Source organism: Protopterus annectens, chromosome 7.part0 (genome assembly GCF_019279795.1).
Source record: "Protopterus annectens isolate FY-2018-M chromosome 7.part0, PAN1.0, whole genome shotgun sequence".
Taxonomy (NCBI): Eukaryota; Metazoa; Chordata; order Ceratodontiformes; family Protopteridae; genus Protopterus; species Protopterus annectens.
In genome coordinates, this window is record NC_056739.1 from 223080002 (window position 1) to 223095542 (window position 15541).

General features: G+C 40.6%; 1 protein-coding gene across 1 annotated transcript in view; it reads left to right on the forward strand.

The window, feature by feature from the left end:
- TRIM33 (tripartite motif containing 33) overlaps positions 1-15541 on the forward strand; it is a gene marked incomplete in the record, with an annotated part of 2559229 nt that overhangs the window by 278106 nt on the left and 2265582 nt on the right.

The window sequence follows — 15541 nt, forward strand, 5'->3', positions numbered from 1 at the left end:
TCAGTTATGTTGTGCTTTGCCACCCTTTAGTTTGAATAAAACTATGCCTATTATGGTTCATGCTCAAGGCCACCTGCCAAAGAACATTTATAAGCTGGACCATGGTTATTTGGCTTTCGCCACCCCTTTGGTTGAATAAAACTATACCCTATTATTTTGCTGTGCCTCTGTCAAAAAAGCAGTGACACACTGAAGTAATCCCCTGCAGGTATCCTCACGATCCCCATCCGATGAAGATTAAAGATTGGGTTGGTTGTAGGAGCCAGCGAATGCTCTGCCTCACAGCCTGCAGGATTTTTATTTCATGGACAAAGTCTCTGGGTGATAGATCTGGATCTCAGCATGTTCTGTGTAATAACTTGATGTCAGGTTTAGGAAGTCTCACCCTTGACCAGTTCTGAGGATCTAGATTTTTTTGAGGGATGAAGCATATTCATCAAATGAGGGTTTCGACATGGCGGTTATATGTCAGGCCACAGGTCACCTGTGAGCCATGGTATGAGACTGAATAAGGCTGGAGTTCTTTCAGTCCCGGGCAGCATAAGACATATTTTTTTGAGACCCTTTATCCTTTTGGTGAGAACTTTTGGGGGCCTTTCCAGCTACTGCAGGTGTCCGGGTCAGATACTGTTGTTCGAATGGAGACATTGTACTCAATCATAGGTCTATTAATTGATGAGTACGGGGGATGATGGCTACCTTGATCTAGATGTGGAGCCCTTCATGATCGAATTGGGCAGTGTAGAGGTTTTCTAACTACTTCCCAGCAACATGAGTGTCAAGCGAGGCTACCACACTGGTCAACCACGGGTCCCCAGATCCTGATGACACACTTCTGTTATAGATGGTTGCCACCTATATGGTAGCTAGGGGTAACCTTGTTTTTCTTGAAAGGGTATATTCTCATTTTGCTGGCATTTAACTTTAGGCCATGGCTCTGGCACAAGTTATCCGTTTCTGAGGAGCTTATTCATTTCAGGAGGATATCTCATGTCAGATGTGATATTTTAAAACTATAGGCGCCAGTTTGCAGTCATCTGCAAACTTTGTCAACTCCTTAACCCTCCATGTGTTTGCTTATTACTCAGAAAAGTAGATGCCGAACAAGAGTGGACCAGGACTGAGCCCTGTGGGACACCACTTGTGACAGGCTTTGATTTGACATGGCTCCAGCAACTCTGACCCTGTGGGTTCTGTCACTTAGCCAGTTTGCAACCCATCTTGTGATGTATGGGTTTACATTTCAAACTGATGAGTTTTTCGATGATACCTGAGTGGGGTATTGTGTGAAGGCACTGGAGTCAAGGTAGGCTGTATGGTTGCCTTTCCCCTCATCCAATGGCCTTGGTGACTGTCTCGAAAAAAGTCAACCAAGTTTAAAAAGGTGATCTGCCTTTGGGCAAAGCCAAACGGGTTGGATCAAAGTCTGCAGAAGTTCCTATGTGCTTTATTTATGAGTTTCCATTGCCAGTCCTCTCCATGGCTTTTGCAGATAAGACATCCAAACTCATGGGGCCCGGTAATTTCAAATTTCGATTGGAGGCACCGCCCTTGTGAGAATGGGACCCACAGTAAGCGTCGCCCTCCTTAGGTACATATTCTACAGAGGTGAGCTAAGATTAAACAGCTGTGTGTCTAACTGCGGGTTTAATTCCTCATTGAGTTCATGGAGCACACAGCCGGAGGGACACCATCCGGTCCATGGATGCTGTGTTTTGCTTTGGAGAGCAGTTCTCACCTGGGCATTGGAGATGTTTGGGGGCTACAATCCTCTGAGTATAGATATCTCTCCTTTTTTGGGGAGGGAAGTTTGCACACTGAACCTGTCAGCCAGTATGTGTGCTGTGTATTGTGGGATTCAGTAATTTTCACATCATTTTGAACTAATTCTGAAGGCTGTATCTGGGAGTTTCCTCCTAGGTTTCCTATGCTTACTTAGCTAAAGAAGGCCTTATGATTTGTCTTTGAGTCCTTAGCGATTTTTCTCTCAAAATTTTGCCTTGGATGATGATTTTTGTAGGAAGCTCTTAGTTTTTTACTTATAATGATCAAGTGCTTTACCTTTCAAGTTTTTGCTCTATCTTGTGCTTCCCTCCTTTTTGTTGCCAGAGCTTGTTTTATGGCTGGGGTCCACCAGACTGGGCGCTTACCTTTGGTACAAAAAGAGTCTTAGTTTTGTTTGGGATTGCCACAGTCGGCAGTCCTGTAGGTGCTGGTAGAAGGCATTTGTAAATGATTCAGCGGTTTGAGTAATGTTTACCACTGGCTCAAGGGGCCTTAAAGGGAGACCACACTAGTTTTTTAGAAGTGTAAAGTGGAAACTTTTGAGAGGATTTTTCACTGTGGTCTTTTTATTTCAGGTAGAGGCGAGGATAGGGACCTCCAAGCGAGGTGGTTATGATCCTGATCTCACCAGTGAGGGTATACTTCCGGTGTTGAACATTGTGATCCCATGTTGCGTGATGATGAGATCAAGTATGTTTCTCCTCTCTTGTGGGGATGGTGACTAGTTATTCCATGGCATTTGAGTTTATGAACTCCGAACCTTTGGGCTATGATGTTTAGACAGTAGTATTTCCCCAGTCTATATTAGGAGTAGTTGAAGTCACACCTAGTATGATGGTGTTTGGAGATACATTTATCCCCTCCATTGTTTCCAGGGTATGTGAGTTCCTGAGTTTGGAGGGTGGCCTGTAACATGCTACAAATTGCAGAGCAGTCTTGCTATGGTTAATTGCACCTGGATGGTCTCGATGCATCGATGGTGCCACCAACGGGTGTGCAGGTGTCCTTTATGAATATGGACACCCCCCTCCTTTCTTGGTGTTGTCGGTTTGCAGGGCATGATGTGAGGTGAAACCGGAGTGCTGGGGTGCTCTCAGGAGCCTTGAACCCAGGTTTCTATGTCTGCTGAACCTTGATGTTCTCCCATATGAGAAGGGCCTAAAGTGCGTGCATCTTGAGATTGAGACTTCTGGCATGAGCAGCCTTACCACCCAGTTTTTTACTTTGTTCTAAGTTGGTAGGTTTAAATTTGGCCTTGCCTAAAAAGGCTTTATAGAGTGGCAAGGCAGCATCAATATCCGAGCCTAGGGGTGACAGGTGCAAGCCGTCCTTAGAAGCTTAGCGTGGCTTATAAGCATGTCATCCCAGAGCAGACGAACGATGGATCCCCTTTGAATGACACCAGAATTTAAGCCAATTATTAAAGCTGATATTATCACTGTATTGTAGCTCATTCTGGGTGAGTGGGATACTGCTCAGGTCAGGGTCATACCCTGCCTGGGCTACATAATCAGAGAGCTCCTCAATGTCTCTCTCTTTTCGTATGGTCAGGGAGGTCGTCTCAGGTCGTTGACACCAGGCGTGGACAATGACTGGGTCGTACTTGTACCTGCTGTTGAGAGACCTGAGTGCTTGTGTTATGTGGGGGATTCTGGCGCCCGACGGGCAGCTTACTGCGTTTCTCATACTCCAATCTGGTGAGGCGGGACGTCAGTGTGTCTGACTGTAGGTCACCTATGACAAGGAATATGTTTGGCGGGTGTTGTATTTGGCCTTAGGGCAGTGACACCTTTGCACACTGATTTTATTTGTTTATGTGTTGTTTGTGTGTGGTGTATTGAGTTTGCAGTTGCTTGGGTGTGTCTACTTTGGGAGGCCTCTGCTGTTTAGGTAAATTTACACTCAGAGCCTCTGGTATGTCTTAGTGTGTGTTTATGTGTTTGTTTCAGTGGTGTGGTTGGGTTATGTGAGGACTGGTGGCCGGTGTGTGAATTTGCCTTCTCTCCTCCTGCCACCGGGTCTTGCCAGTCCTGAAAGGTTGAGGAAGAGCTCAGCCTCCAGTCTGGCTAAATGGCTGCATCTCTCACAGAGGTGTTGAATTATTTACATTGGGAGGAGGAGGGTTGTCCGTGTACAGCAGAGGCATTGTAACATTGTCTCAGAATTCAGATTCACAAATGGGCAGGAGGGACGCCAGCGCATCTGACCCTTCGACATGCTAGAAGGAGTATGAGTTGGTGTGAGCAGAAGAGTGGTGGGCTTAGCAGGGGTAGGCACTGCTGGGGGTTTACTAGTGAAATTTGTATAATATAGGAATTACTTGACCTGCAAAAGAGGTAGCATAAGATAGGGGATATGCTTATGAACAAGTGCTGTTTGGAGGAAGAAAAAAGCTACAACTGGAACAAAGTGCACTTTTTTAATTGTGGGGTGTAAACTGTTTAGGTTTCCTAACAGAGCAGTTTCTGGGGAAAAATTGAAAGAACAGACTTTCTGGAGCCAGAAAGAGTTTAACCTTGTTTTAACTTAACGGTGCTGCCCGATGCTCTAGTGGCAACTCTGCGCTAAGTGCGCTAAACACGTTAAAGCGTGCTTGATAGCAGGGAGCTGGAAAAGAAGCAGGAATAAGACCCAAAAGGGAAAATAAAACTACAGTTTCAAGTCAGTAACCACCTCACGGGCGGGAAGCTGCTCAGTATTTAGTCACTGCCACTGATCAACAGGAGACCACTCCTTCAGCCAAGCAAAATGGCCTCACAGAAACTTTCAAACGGACAAAAGGAACAGCAAACCCCAGCAACTGACCTTTTTAACTCTCAGAAAAGTGGGAGAAAAAAGCAAGATTTTTGTTTTGTTTTTACAGGAATAGCAGAGGTTCTAAGTAATATCAAGTTATAACAATTTGCGGTAAATGACCCACAGAGTGCTGGGTCAGGACAGAAAATATGCAAGTTTAGAAAAAAGCGATTTAAAATTAGTGCAAACAGGAGAAATTCAGCAAACAGCTTTTTGAAGTTTGTACTCTAAATACAACTACTAATACAGAAATCAAGTTTAACAAACCAGAAGAAAATACTCAAACTGGAACAGCTATGCAGAAAAACAGCAAATAAACAGACAATAAATACTTAAAACTCTCAAAAGTGGCTCCCTTCTTCTCTCAGCATTTTTCCTCTTGGAGGTGCTTCTGTAACCACCAAACCTGAAAAAGAACTTTACACCAAACCACGAGGGCAACTAGGTTTAAGAGGAAGATGAAGGAGTTATGGAAATGACCCCTGGTAGCCAATAAAGCTACAGTTTCAAGTCCAGTAACCACCTCCTCACGGGGGCAGGAAGCGCTGCTCAATGTTAGTCACTGCCACTGATCAACAGAGGAGCCCTCCTTCAGCCCAAGCAAAATGGCCTCACAGAAACTTTCAAACAGTTTAGGAACAGCAAGCCTGCTGTGACCTTTTTAACTCTCTCAGAAAAGTGGGAGAGAAAAGCAAGATTTTTTTTTTGTTTTGTTTTTACAGAGATAGCAGAGGTTCACAAGTAATATCAGATATAACAGTGCAGTAAATGACCCACACAAAGTGCTAGGTCTAAAGGACAGAAAATATGCAAATTTTAAGAAAAAAGCGATTTAAAATTCAAGTGCAAACAGGAAATTCAGCAAACAGCTTTTGGTTGTGCTCTAAATACAGCTACTAATACGAAATCAAGTTTAACAAGCCAGAAAATGCTCAAGCTGGGCAGCTATGCAGAAAGAAACTTATAAATAAACAGACTGATAAATACTTAAAGCTCTCCAAGAAATTGGCTCCCTTCTTTCCTCAGCATTTTTTCCTCTTGGAGGTGCTTCACAACAACCACCAAGCCTGAAAAGAACACCCAAACCACACGAGGCAACTAGGGTTTAAGAGAGAGGAAGATGAAGAAGGAGTTATGGAAATGACCCCTAATTGGCCAATAAAAGCTACAGTTTCAAATCAGTAACCACCTCTACGGGGGCAGGGGAAGCTGCTCCAATGTTAGTCACTGCCACTGATCAACAGAACACCCTCCTTCAGCATTTGAAGCAAAATGGCCTCCCACAGAAACTTTCAAGTTCAGGAACAGCAAGCCTTAACCAACTGAACTTTTTAACTCTCAGAAAAGTGGGAAAAAAGCAAGATTTTTTTTGTTGTTTTGTTTTTTACAAAGATAGCAGAGGTTCACAAGTAATATCAAGTTATATAACAGTGCAGTAAATGACCCCACACAAGAGTGCTAGGTCAAGGACAAGAAAATATACCAGTTTAAGAAAAAAATGATTTAAAAATTAAGTGCAAACAGAAATTCAGTAAACAGCTTTTGGTTGTGCTATACAAATCGCAGCTACTAATACAGAAATCAAGTTTATACAAGCCAGAAAATGCTCAAACTAGGCAGCTATGCAGAAAAACTTAGCAAATAAACAGAAAAAATACTTAAAATCTCAAAGGTGGCTCCTTCTTCTCTCAGCTTTTTCCTCTTGGAGGTGCTTCACCAACAGCCAACAAGCCTGAAAAGATCACCCAAACCACCCAGAGGCAACTAGGTTTTAAGAGAGGAAGATGAAGGAGTTATGGATAAGAGTGACCCCTAGTGGCCAATAAAACTACAGTTTCAAGTCAGTAACCACCTCTGCGGGGGCAGGGAAGCAAGCTCAATGTTAGTCACTGCCACTGATCAACAGAGACACCTCCTTCAGCCAAGCAAAAATGGCCCTACAGAAACTTTCAAACAGTTCAGGAACAGCAAGCCTGCTTAAGCTGAACTTTTAACTCTCAGAAAAGTGGGAAAAAAAGCAAGATTTTTTTTGTTTTGTTTTTTACAGAGATAGCAGAGATTCTGAAGTAATATCAAGTTATAACAGTAGCAGTAAATGACCCCACACAGGAGTGCTAGGTCAAAAGGACAGAAAATATACAAGTTTTAAGAAAAAAACGATTTAAAATTACATGCAAAAAGGAAATTCAGCAAACACATTTGTTTTGTGCTCTAAATACAGCTACTAATACAGAAATCAAGTTTAACAAGCCAGAAAATGCTCAAACTAGGCAGCTATGCAGGAAAAACTTAGCAAATAAACAGAGAAAAAAAAAATACTTAAAATCTCAAAAGTAGCTCCCCTTTCTTCTCGTTGGGCATTTTTTTCCTCTTGGAGGTGCTTCACCAACAGCCAACAAGCCTGAAAGAATGCCCAAACCATGAGGCAACTACTGTTTTAAGAAAAGGAAGATGAAGGAGTTATGGAATGACCCTCATGGCCAATAGTGATGGCCAATAAAACCACAGTTTCAAGTCAGTAACCATTCTCTCACGGGGGCAGGGGAGCTGCTCAATGTTAGTCACTGCCACTGATCAACAGAGACCTCCCTTCAGCCAGCCAAGCAAAGAAATGGCCTCACAGGAAACTTTTCAAACAGTCTCAGGAACAGCAAGCCGTAACTGAACTTTTTAACTCTCAGAAAAGTGGGAAAAAAGCTAAAGATTTTTTCGTTTGTTTTGTTTTACAGAGATAGCAGAGGTTCACAAGTAATATCGAAGTTATAACAGTGCAGTAAATGACCCCTATTTTGGGGTGCTGGGTCAAGACAGACAGAAATGGTGCAAGTTTTAAGAAAAATGATTTAAAATTAAGTGCAAACAGTGAAATTCAGCAAACAGCTTTTACAGTTGTACTCTAAATGCAGCTACTAATACAGAAATCATGTCTAACAAGCCAGAAAATGTTCAAGCTAGGCAGCTATGCAGAAAAACTTAGCAATTACACAGAGAAAAAAATACTTAAAATCGCAAAAGTGGCTCCACTTCAGTTCTCGTAGCGTTTTTCCTCTTGGAGTGTGGTGCTTCACCATCCAGCCAACAAGCCTGAAAACAGCAGCCCAAACCCGCACGTCAGCAACTAGGTTTTAAGAGACGAAGATAGAGGAGTTATGGAAATGACCCCTAGTGGCCAATAAAACTACAGTTTCAACTCAGTAACCACCTCTCACGAGGGCAGGAAAGCTGCTCAATGTGAGTCACTGCCACTCAACAGAGAGACCCTCCTTCAGCCCAAGCAAAATGGCCTCACAGAAACTTTCAAACAGTTTGTCCGAACATAGCAAGCCTGTAACTGAACTTTTAACTCTCAGAAGAAAAGTGGGAAAAGCAAGATTTTTTTTTTTGTTTTGTTTTACTAGAGATAGCAGAGGTTCACAAGTAATATCAAGTTATAACAGTATTGCGGTAAATGACCACCACACAAGAGTGCTAGGAATCAGGACAGAAAAATAATACAAGTTTTAAGAAAAAAGCGATTTAAAATTAAGTGCAAACAGGAAATTCAAGCAAACAGCTTTTGGTTTGTGCTCTAAATACAGCTACTACTTACAGAGGTAAGTTTGGCAATAGAAAGTAAGCGTGACATATGCAGAAAAACTTAGCAAATAAACAGAGAAAAAATACTTAAAATCTCAAAAGTGGCTCCCTTCTTCTCTCAGCGTTTTTTCCTCTTGGAGGGTGGTTGCTTGATACCTAGTAAGACAAAGCTCAAAAGGGGAATCATATTCCACAATAGGTATGATTAATGCAGAATATAGAGGTATAACAACTTCCTTGGATGTAGATGAAATACCTTTTGCAATCACTTGCTCCTGGTAGAAAGATTTCCTAACCACTGTTGCAATATTACAGTCAAAGGTAAGGGGAATTATTTACCCATGTTCCAAGGTATTTCACCAAATTAGCATTCTGAAGTGGTGTGTTGTCCATATGGCATGACGGATTAAAGGATTGTTTACCCAGTATGGAGCACTGTACTTTTTATCATTTCATTTTAACACATTTTTGAGCACTAATTATTGTCATATTAAAGTTTCAGTTGGAGCTTCTGGTATCAGAGGTGAGTTGAGGACGACACCAAGTTAGTATTCATCCACAAGCTTGGTTAGCTAGAGATCCCCATTTGTAATTTACAGATCTGAAAGATATATGCTGATTTGCCCAGTACCTAGCACGGAATCCTGACTCTTAAGAACACCACTGATCACTTTCATGTTTACTGAGAATGCAACTGCAGTCCTCATTACATGGGTTCTACCCCTCAAATAGTTTGCTATCCAGTTAAATATGTTGGGGTTAATTTGCAACTCATTCAGCTTGTTTGTTATTCTAACATGTGGTGTCAAAAGCCTTAGCCAGATTAAGATATGTTGTAGGGACAGCATCTCCAATGTCCAGGGCTTGTGTTTCTGCCTCAAAGTTCACCAGATCAATTAAGCAGGCGTTACCCTTAACAAAAATAAACTTCTGGGTTTCAAGGCTAATATTTTTTTATATCATTGTTAATTAGTTCAATCATGATATATTACATAATTGCTTTGCAGATGAGACTAGTCATGTTAATGTGCCTGTAGTTTAAGGGGTTAGTGGCACTTCCACTTTTGTCAACTGACATGACAAAAACTGTGCACCATACTTCTGGGACAAAACCAATGACTAACTTCAGGTTGAAAAGCTACAGGAGTGGGTCAACTATGGCATGTTTTGCACTGTTTATCGGGAAACCAATTATATTATTAGGCACCATGGATGGTGTAGTTTTCATTTCTTAAATTACCTTTAGCAGATGTTTCTTGGTTTGACAGGGAGGGACTAACATTTTGTGGGATAGGTGGGCTTTGTTTAGTTGCTGCAGGGGTCAAATTTTCACTGAATTTCTTTGGTAATATGTTGTCTATCTCGAATGAATCCTAGAGGATAGTATAATTTTGGATAAATTCTGAGCAATTGGGTTTTATTCCTTAGTTTCTTAATGTAACTAAACAAGGGTCTGTAGTTTTCTTTAGCTTCTAATGCTAGCGTAGGTTTCTAGGGTACCTTCTTATTCATGATTTTTTTATTTCCTTCAATTACTTTTTAATCTTAACCTTGATTTGAGGATTTTTTTCTTTTGCTATACTGATTAGGAAGCTTTTTTCTTTTATTGTATTTTATTTATTTATATATCTGAATCATTGGGCTGGTTTACTTTTACACTTCCCATTTAGTTTGTATCTGGGAGACTAAGATAATACATTTATCTAAGTGCACATAGGGTTTGTTTTCATAGCTACATGCTGTAGTAGAATATTGGGTAATACAGTTAAACTTGAATTTCAAGTTTTCATAGGTTCATAATGTGCATTAGGCTAATGACCACTAGGGCCTTTTTAAGCCTAGCCATGCATCATAAATCTCAAGCAGGGGCTTAGGAGATGAACCATTTACCATATGCCTGAGTCCGTTAGAGAGCTAGGTGCCAATCCAGGGATGAATTTCCTGTTCCCCATCCAATTGTCCAAGTTACACTTGAAGTGGGTTAGGGAGGAACTCTGCTTCACATGGATGGGGAGCCTGTTCCATAGACTGGGTAGTCTCTGAGACACATAGTTGTCTCTCCACTGGGTACGATTTATATCACAGGCAACATTTAAGTCTTTAGAATGGGCAATTCCCGTGTGGTTTGTTTTGCATATATACAGAAGGTTCATCCTGGTAAGGTCCAGCAGTGTCTTGTATGCCAAGCATAGATCGCTCCCTCAACAGCATGTAAGAGACAGAATACAAGGATAGGGCTTTGTGGCGGTCTGCAGAGCACATGTTACTTATGCCCTGTATTCTTCTAGTGAGAACTTCTGTGGATGTTCCACTTGTAGGATGTGCCTGGGCCTGGTTAGGTACATACCAAAGGGAGCATTGTACTCAGTGACGGGTCTGATGAATGCAGAATACAGTTGAACAATGACCTACTTGGACCTAGATGTGATACCTTTGTTTTTATGAGCTGAATAACATAGAATGATTTCCTCACTATTGTAGACATGTAATGCTCAAAGGCTAGATTACTAACTACTGGGTCAACTCTTAGGCGTGTATACCGGCATATGAGACAATCAAAAATTGGAAAATGGAGCCACTTCTATTAAGTGTGGAACAGCAGACAGTTCCACATGAAAGACCTTTTTTTTTTGCTTTTCAGTCCCTATTTGCCCATTCAGAACATTCAGAAATCTTGCAACTCTGGCTGCATCACTCTGCTGTTTTCTCCAATACATCCCTCACCTGAAGCTGGGTAAGCAGGGTACCCTACTTTTGACAGAAAACTGCTCCTTCCTAATTGCCACTCTATGATGAAATTGTAGAACTGGACGTCTTTGTTGGAGTAAGGTTGTGGCATTGTAATACATTGCATTGCATTCCATGGCCCCTGGGGCTGGAGCCATCCACTAGTTCTCCACCTCTTGACCGGTCATAGATTATTCCTATTTATCATTAGTATGTACTTATAGTGACCAACTAAATGGTCCACTTAGGGATGTTAAACAAGAGGCTATGAAAAACAATCTCTTGTATTACTGATGACATATCATTTGGAGTTTGTCCCATAAAGCTTGCACTGCCCGCCATTGCTTTGTGCAGCCAGCTGATAGCTTGCCAGGTATAATGCTACCTTTAACTCACTTTAATCTGCCTCCAGCAGTACAGGATGTGTGCCCTCCATTGTGTTACTGCTTTGAGCCACATCACTGAACAACCTTGCACGTTCCTAGTGTCTCTAAACTTCTGTAGTATCCTTTTGTAAACCATATAATTACCTGTACTGAGGGGGTTGTTTATTAGCTGTCATTCGCATATATCTACCAACACTGAATTATGGCAGTCTCTAGAACTGAGTCTACTGCGAAAACAATACAGTGTAAAATGTCCCATTATTCTGTGCCTCACTCTTTTTGCTGATTGCTCCCTGCCTGAAATATACATGTGTTGACTGATCTGAGTAGGAAGTACCTTGTTTGCCTTCTTTTTCTATCTCCAAGAAGAACTCAAACTCTGTGATGGCAAATTGATGTCAACCATTAATTTCTCTTGGCCACCTAATGCTGAGCTTGCCTCCTCTGAACTACATCACACCAAATCCTATACCCCTCACTGTATTTATCTATAGGGATATGGCAACAGTTATCCTGAAAAAAATACCTACGTGTGTGTGTGTGTGTGTGTGTGTGTGTGTGTTTGTGTGTGTGTCCATGCACGGGTGTACATCCACCCACCAACACATATATACAAGCGCATGTACATCTGTTTACATACACAGATACAGAAATGTATATAGACTCACATATAATTTTAGAGATACAAGCATACGTAGGCCTATAGTAACATAAAGATATACAGCAAATAACATTTTAAATAACCAGTGCAATACATATCATAAACACAGTGATGCACACATTTGTTATGTTATATATTTCTATCTTGATAATGGGGTAAGAGGTGCAGTCAACACAGGATTTCAGCCACAACAGGGGCCCCTTAGCACAAATGATAAGAATTCCAATAGTAACAGTGAAGTATACCATTAAACATTTATGTGCACTGCATAAAAAAGACTTGCTTTATCACATATCCAGCATGTACAAATTTAAGACATTCAAGAATACTATGATTCACAAGCCTATCAGTAAGACATACTGAGGCTGCGGTTTTACAACCACAGGAATATAAACTTAGATTAAATGTTGCATACCTACATAAACACATACATATTAACTATAGGGAAATATATAAACTTCCCCTAGAAGAAGCAGTAAAATTTTTCAATTCTACCTTTCTGGACATATTTAACACAGAAGCCCCAACTAGGACAATACGTGTTAAATCAAACTATGCTCCATGGCTACACAAGGAAACCAGGTCACTATTAAAATCAAGGGACAAGGCATGGGAAAAGTGGTACAAAATGAAAACTCAATCTGCATTTCAAACCTACTGGGAACTTAGAAATAAAGCAAAGCAACAAATTAAACAAGACAAAATAAACTATTACTTAGAAATTCAAAATAAGCACCGCAATAACCCACACAAATTCTGGTCTGCAATAAAAAATATACTCCAATCTGACAAAGTCTCTTCTCCCCCACCACCACTAGTAACAAAACAGATGACACTGTGACCCAATTCAACAAATATTTTACAGAAACTATCTTAGCCCTGGCCAACAATCAAACCTCTCTCCTATCAAAATAACATCCATGTCAACCAATAATAAGATCACCTTCTCCCTGCAACCTGTATCAGATACAATCAAAAAATTACTCAAAAAACTAAAACCCACCACACTAGCAGCAGACAACTTACCTTCTGAATTTTTAAAACTAACTGCTGAGGGTATTGCTTACCCAATGTCCATTCTTCTCAATAGATCCATAGCAGAACACCATGCGTCTACCATTTGGAGAACCTCCCATATTATACCACTTCATAAAAGGAGGCTCATCAACAGACCTATCTAACTATCACCCAATCGCAATTTTATCACCTCTATCTAAAATACTTGAGACAATAGTTCATAAACAAATCACAGATTACCTGCAAACTAATAAACTACTAACCAACACTCAGAATGGTTTCCAACCATATCACAGCTCTCATTTACTAATACAATAATCACAGAAACAACAACAGCTTTGTAGCCTCTATATTCCTTGAACTATCAAAAGCCTTTGCTATGGTCTCATACAATAAAATCCTAAATGTCCTCTCAGAGTTAAACCTATGCCAAAGCACCACAAAGTTCCAGGACCACCTATCTGGGCGCCATCAGGCAGTACATGGGCAAGAAACACTATCACCCCCTTCTCCTGGAGACTCTAGGAGTTCCACAAGGCTCTATATTAAGCAATATTTACAAACTTCCATAGTGTTACCCCACTTGGCCCACGCTTAATCAATATGCCGTGATGACTTAGCGATATATTACTTACTACTACCATACAGGAACTTCAAACACTAACACAACAATCCTTTCTAGCAGGAGAGACCTGGCTAACAAATGACAAACTAATCCTGAACCCCTAAAAAAAAAAACTCACAATCTTCTAACCCAATAAAATAACAGCCCCCACTGCCAGAATTAACATCATCACTTCCATAAATAATACCCTCATATCCCCCTCGCCTCACACCAAACTTCTAGGAGTTGAAAGTTACTGCAACATGAGATTTGACATCAACATATCCCAAACAGTAGAAAAAGTACATAAAAAAATAGGAACACTGTATAGAAACAAACATTCCTTCCCAACAAACACTAAGACTATTATTGCCCAATCCCACCTCATCTCTACACTGCTTTACGCATCTCCCATATTTACAAATCTAAGAAAAACAGAACTAGCAAAACTGGAATCCTGTTTCAATAAAATTGCTAGATATAATATAAGCTCACCATTTAGATATCACCACTGTCTAGCACTTAAAAAACTCAATTGACTAGAGCTCCCCAATTCCTTCCCCTTAACCAGTTAACTATAGCACATAAAATGTTCTATTAGCCTGATAAAAACCTTTTGAATATTATTTCAGTCATACTCCACTGCCAGAACCTTGCGTTCGATCAACAAACACCTTATTAAGATCAATAAAACCTTAAAAGAATTGCCTACCTGAAGGACGCTACCCTTTAGAAACTGTACCCACAAACAATTTACCTGAAGTCCAACCTACAATTTTCTAAGGCAGACCCCCTCAAAATATCTAACTAAAAAGAGTCTCCTACCTGAAGGATGCTACCCTGCAGAAACTGTACCCACAAACAATTTACCTGAAGTCTGACCTACAATTTGCTAAGGCAGACCCCCTCAAAATATCTAACTAAAAAGAATCTCCTACCTGAAGGATGCTACCCTGCAGAAACTGAAAATGTCAATTCTACCTGAAAGTCTGACGACCACAATTTTGCTAAGGCAGACCCCCTCAAAATATCTAACTAAAAAGAATCTCCTACCTGAAGGATGTTACCCTGCAGAAACTGTACCCACAAACAATTTACCTGAAGTCCGACCTACAGTTTGCTAATGTTAATACCTTAAACTGTAATGTAATCCTATGTACTGTATACTGCTGACCTGGGCTAAAGCATCTTTAGACTGTCTCCCATAGTAATTTGGCTTCCTCTCCGTTTTAAACAAACTAGCTTGCCCCTAGCATTCTATAACATTATTTCTTAACCTAAAATTAAACCCGGAATATTGTACTACCATTCTGTTCTCCCACCTTAAAGCCCTGAAAATTATACTCTAAAACTCATAACCTACAGCTAGCAAATACCCTGCAAGAGTATAATACACTGTCTAAAACATAGTGTAAAACTTAGTTTAAAAATACAGTTTAAAAACACAGCCATTAAGTTAACACTAAATACATACCATATGGCCCCAGGAAGCCTTAGAAAAAACTTGTAGTCAGTGTTATTCCCTTAACTCTTCCCTGTTTCACTACATGTGAGGTTTCTAATACACCTACTGAAACTGCCTTTTTCAAATGCCCAGTGCTTCCAGTCCCAGTCGGCAGCTTTGTTCTTCCAATCTGGTATGTTGTTTTAACAGAAAATTGCATTTAAAACATTCTATGTCTCTGAACTAAGTCAAAGAAAGCTAAATACAGTAAATAGTGTAATCGGACAATGATAGAGTATTCTAGGCAATGTTAGCTCTTATTTCGGAGAAACTATAGCATTGTAATTGAACTCTCCACATGCTTTCTATAAAGTTTAACAGTCAGTATAAATGAGCGCGCCTTCGCTGAAAGTTGGGTGTCGGGCTGGCAACTCAGCACCATAAAAATCTACTGCCAGTCATTAGCGTTCCAGAGTTTCGTTGTGGTGACCCCTAACGAAAACGTCTCCAAAAATGCTTTCTATAAAGTTTTTAACAGCAGATAA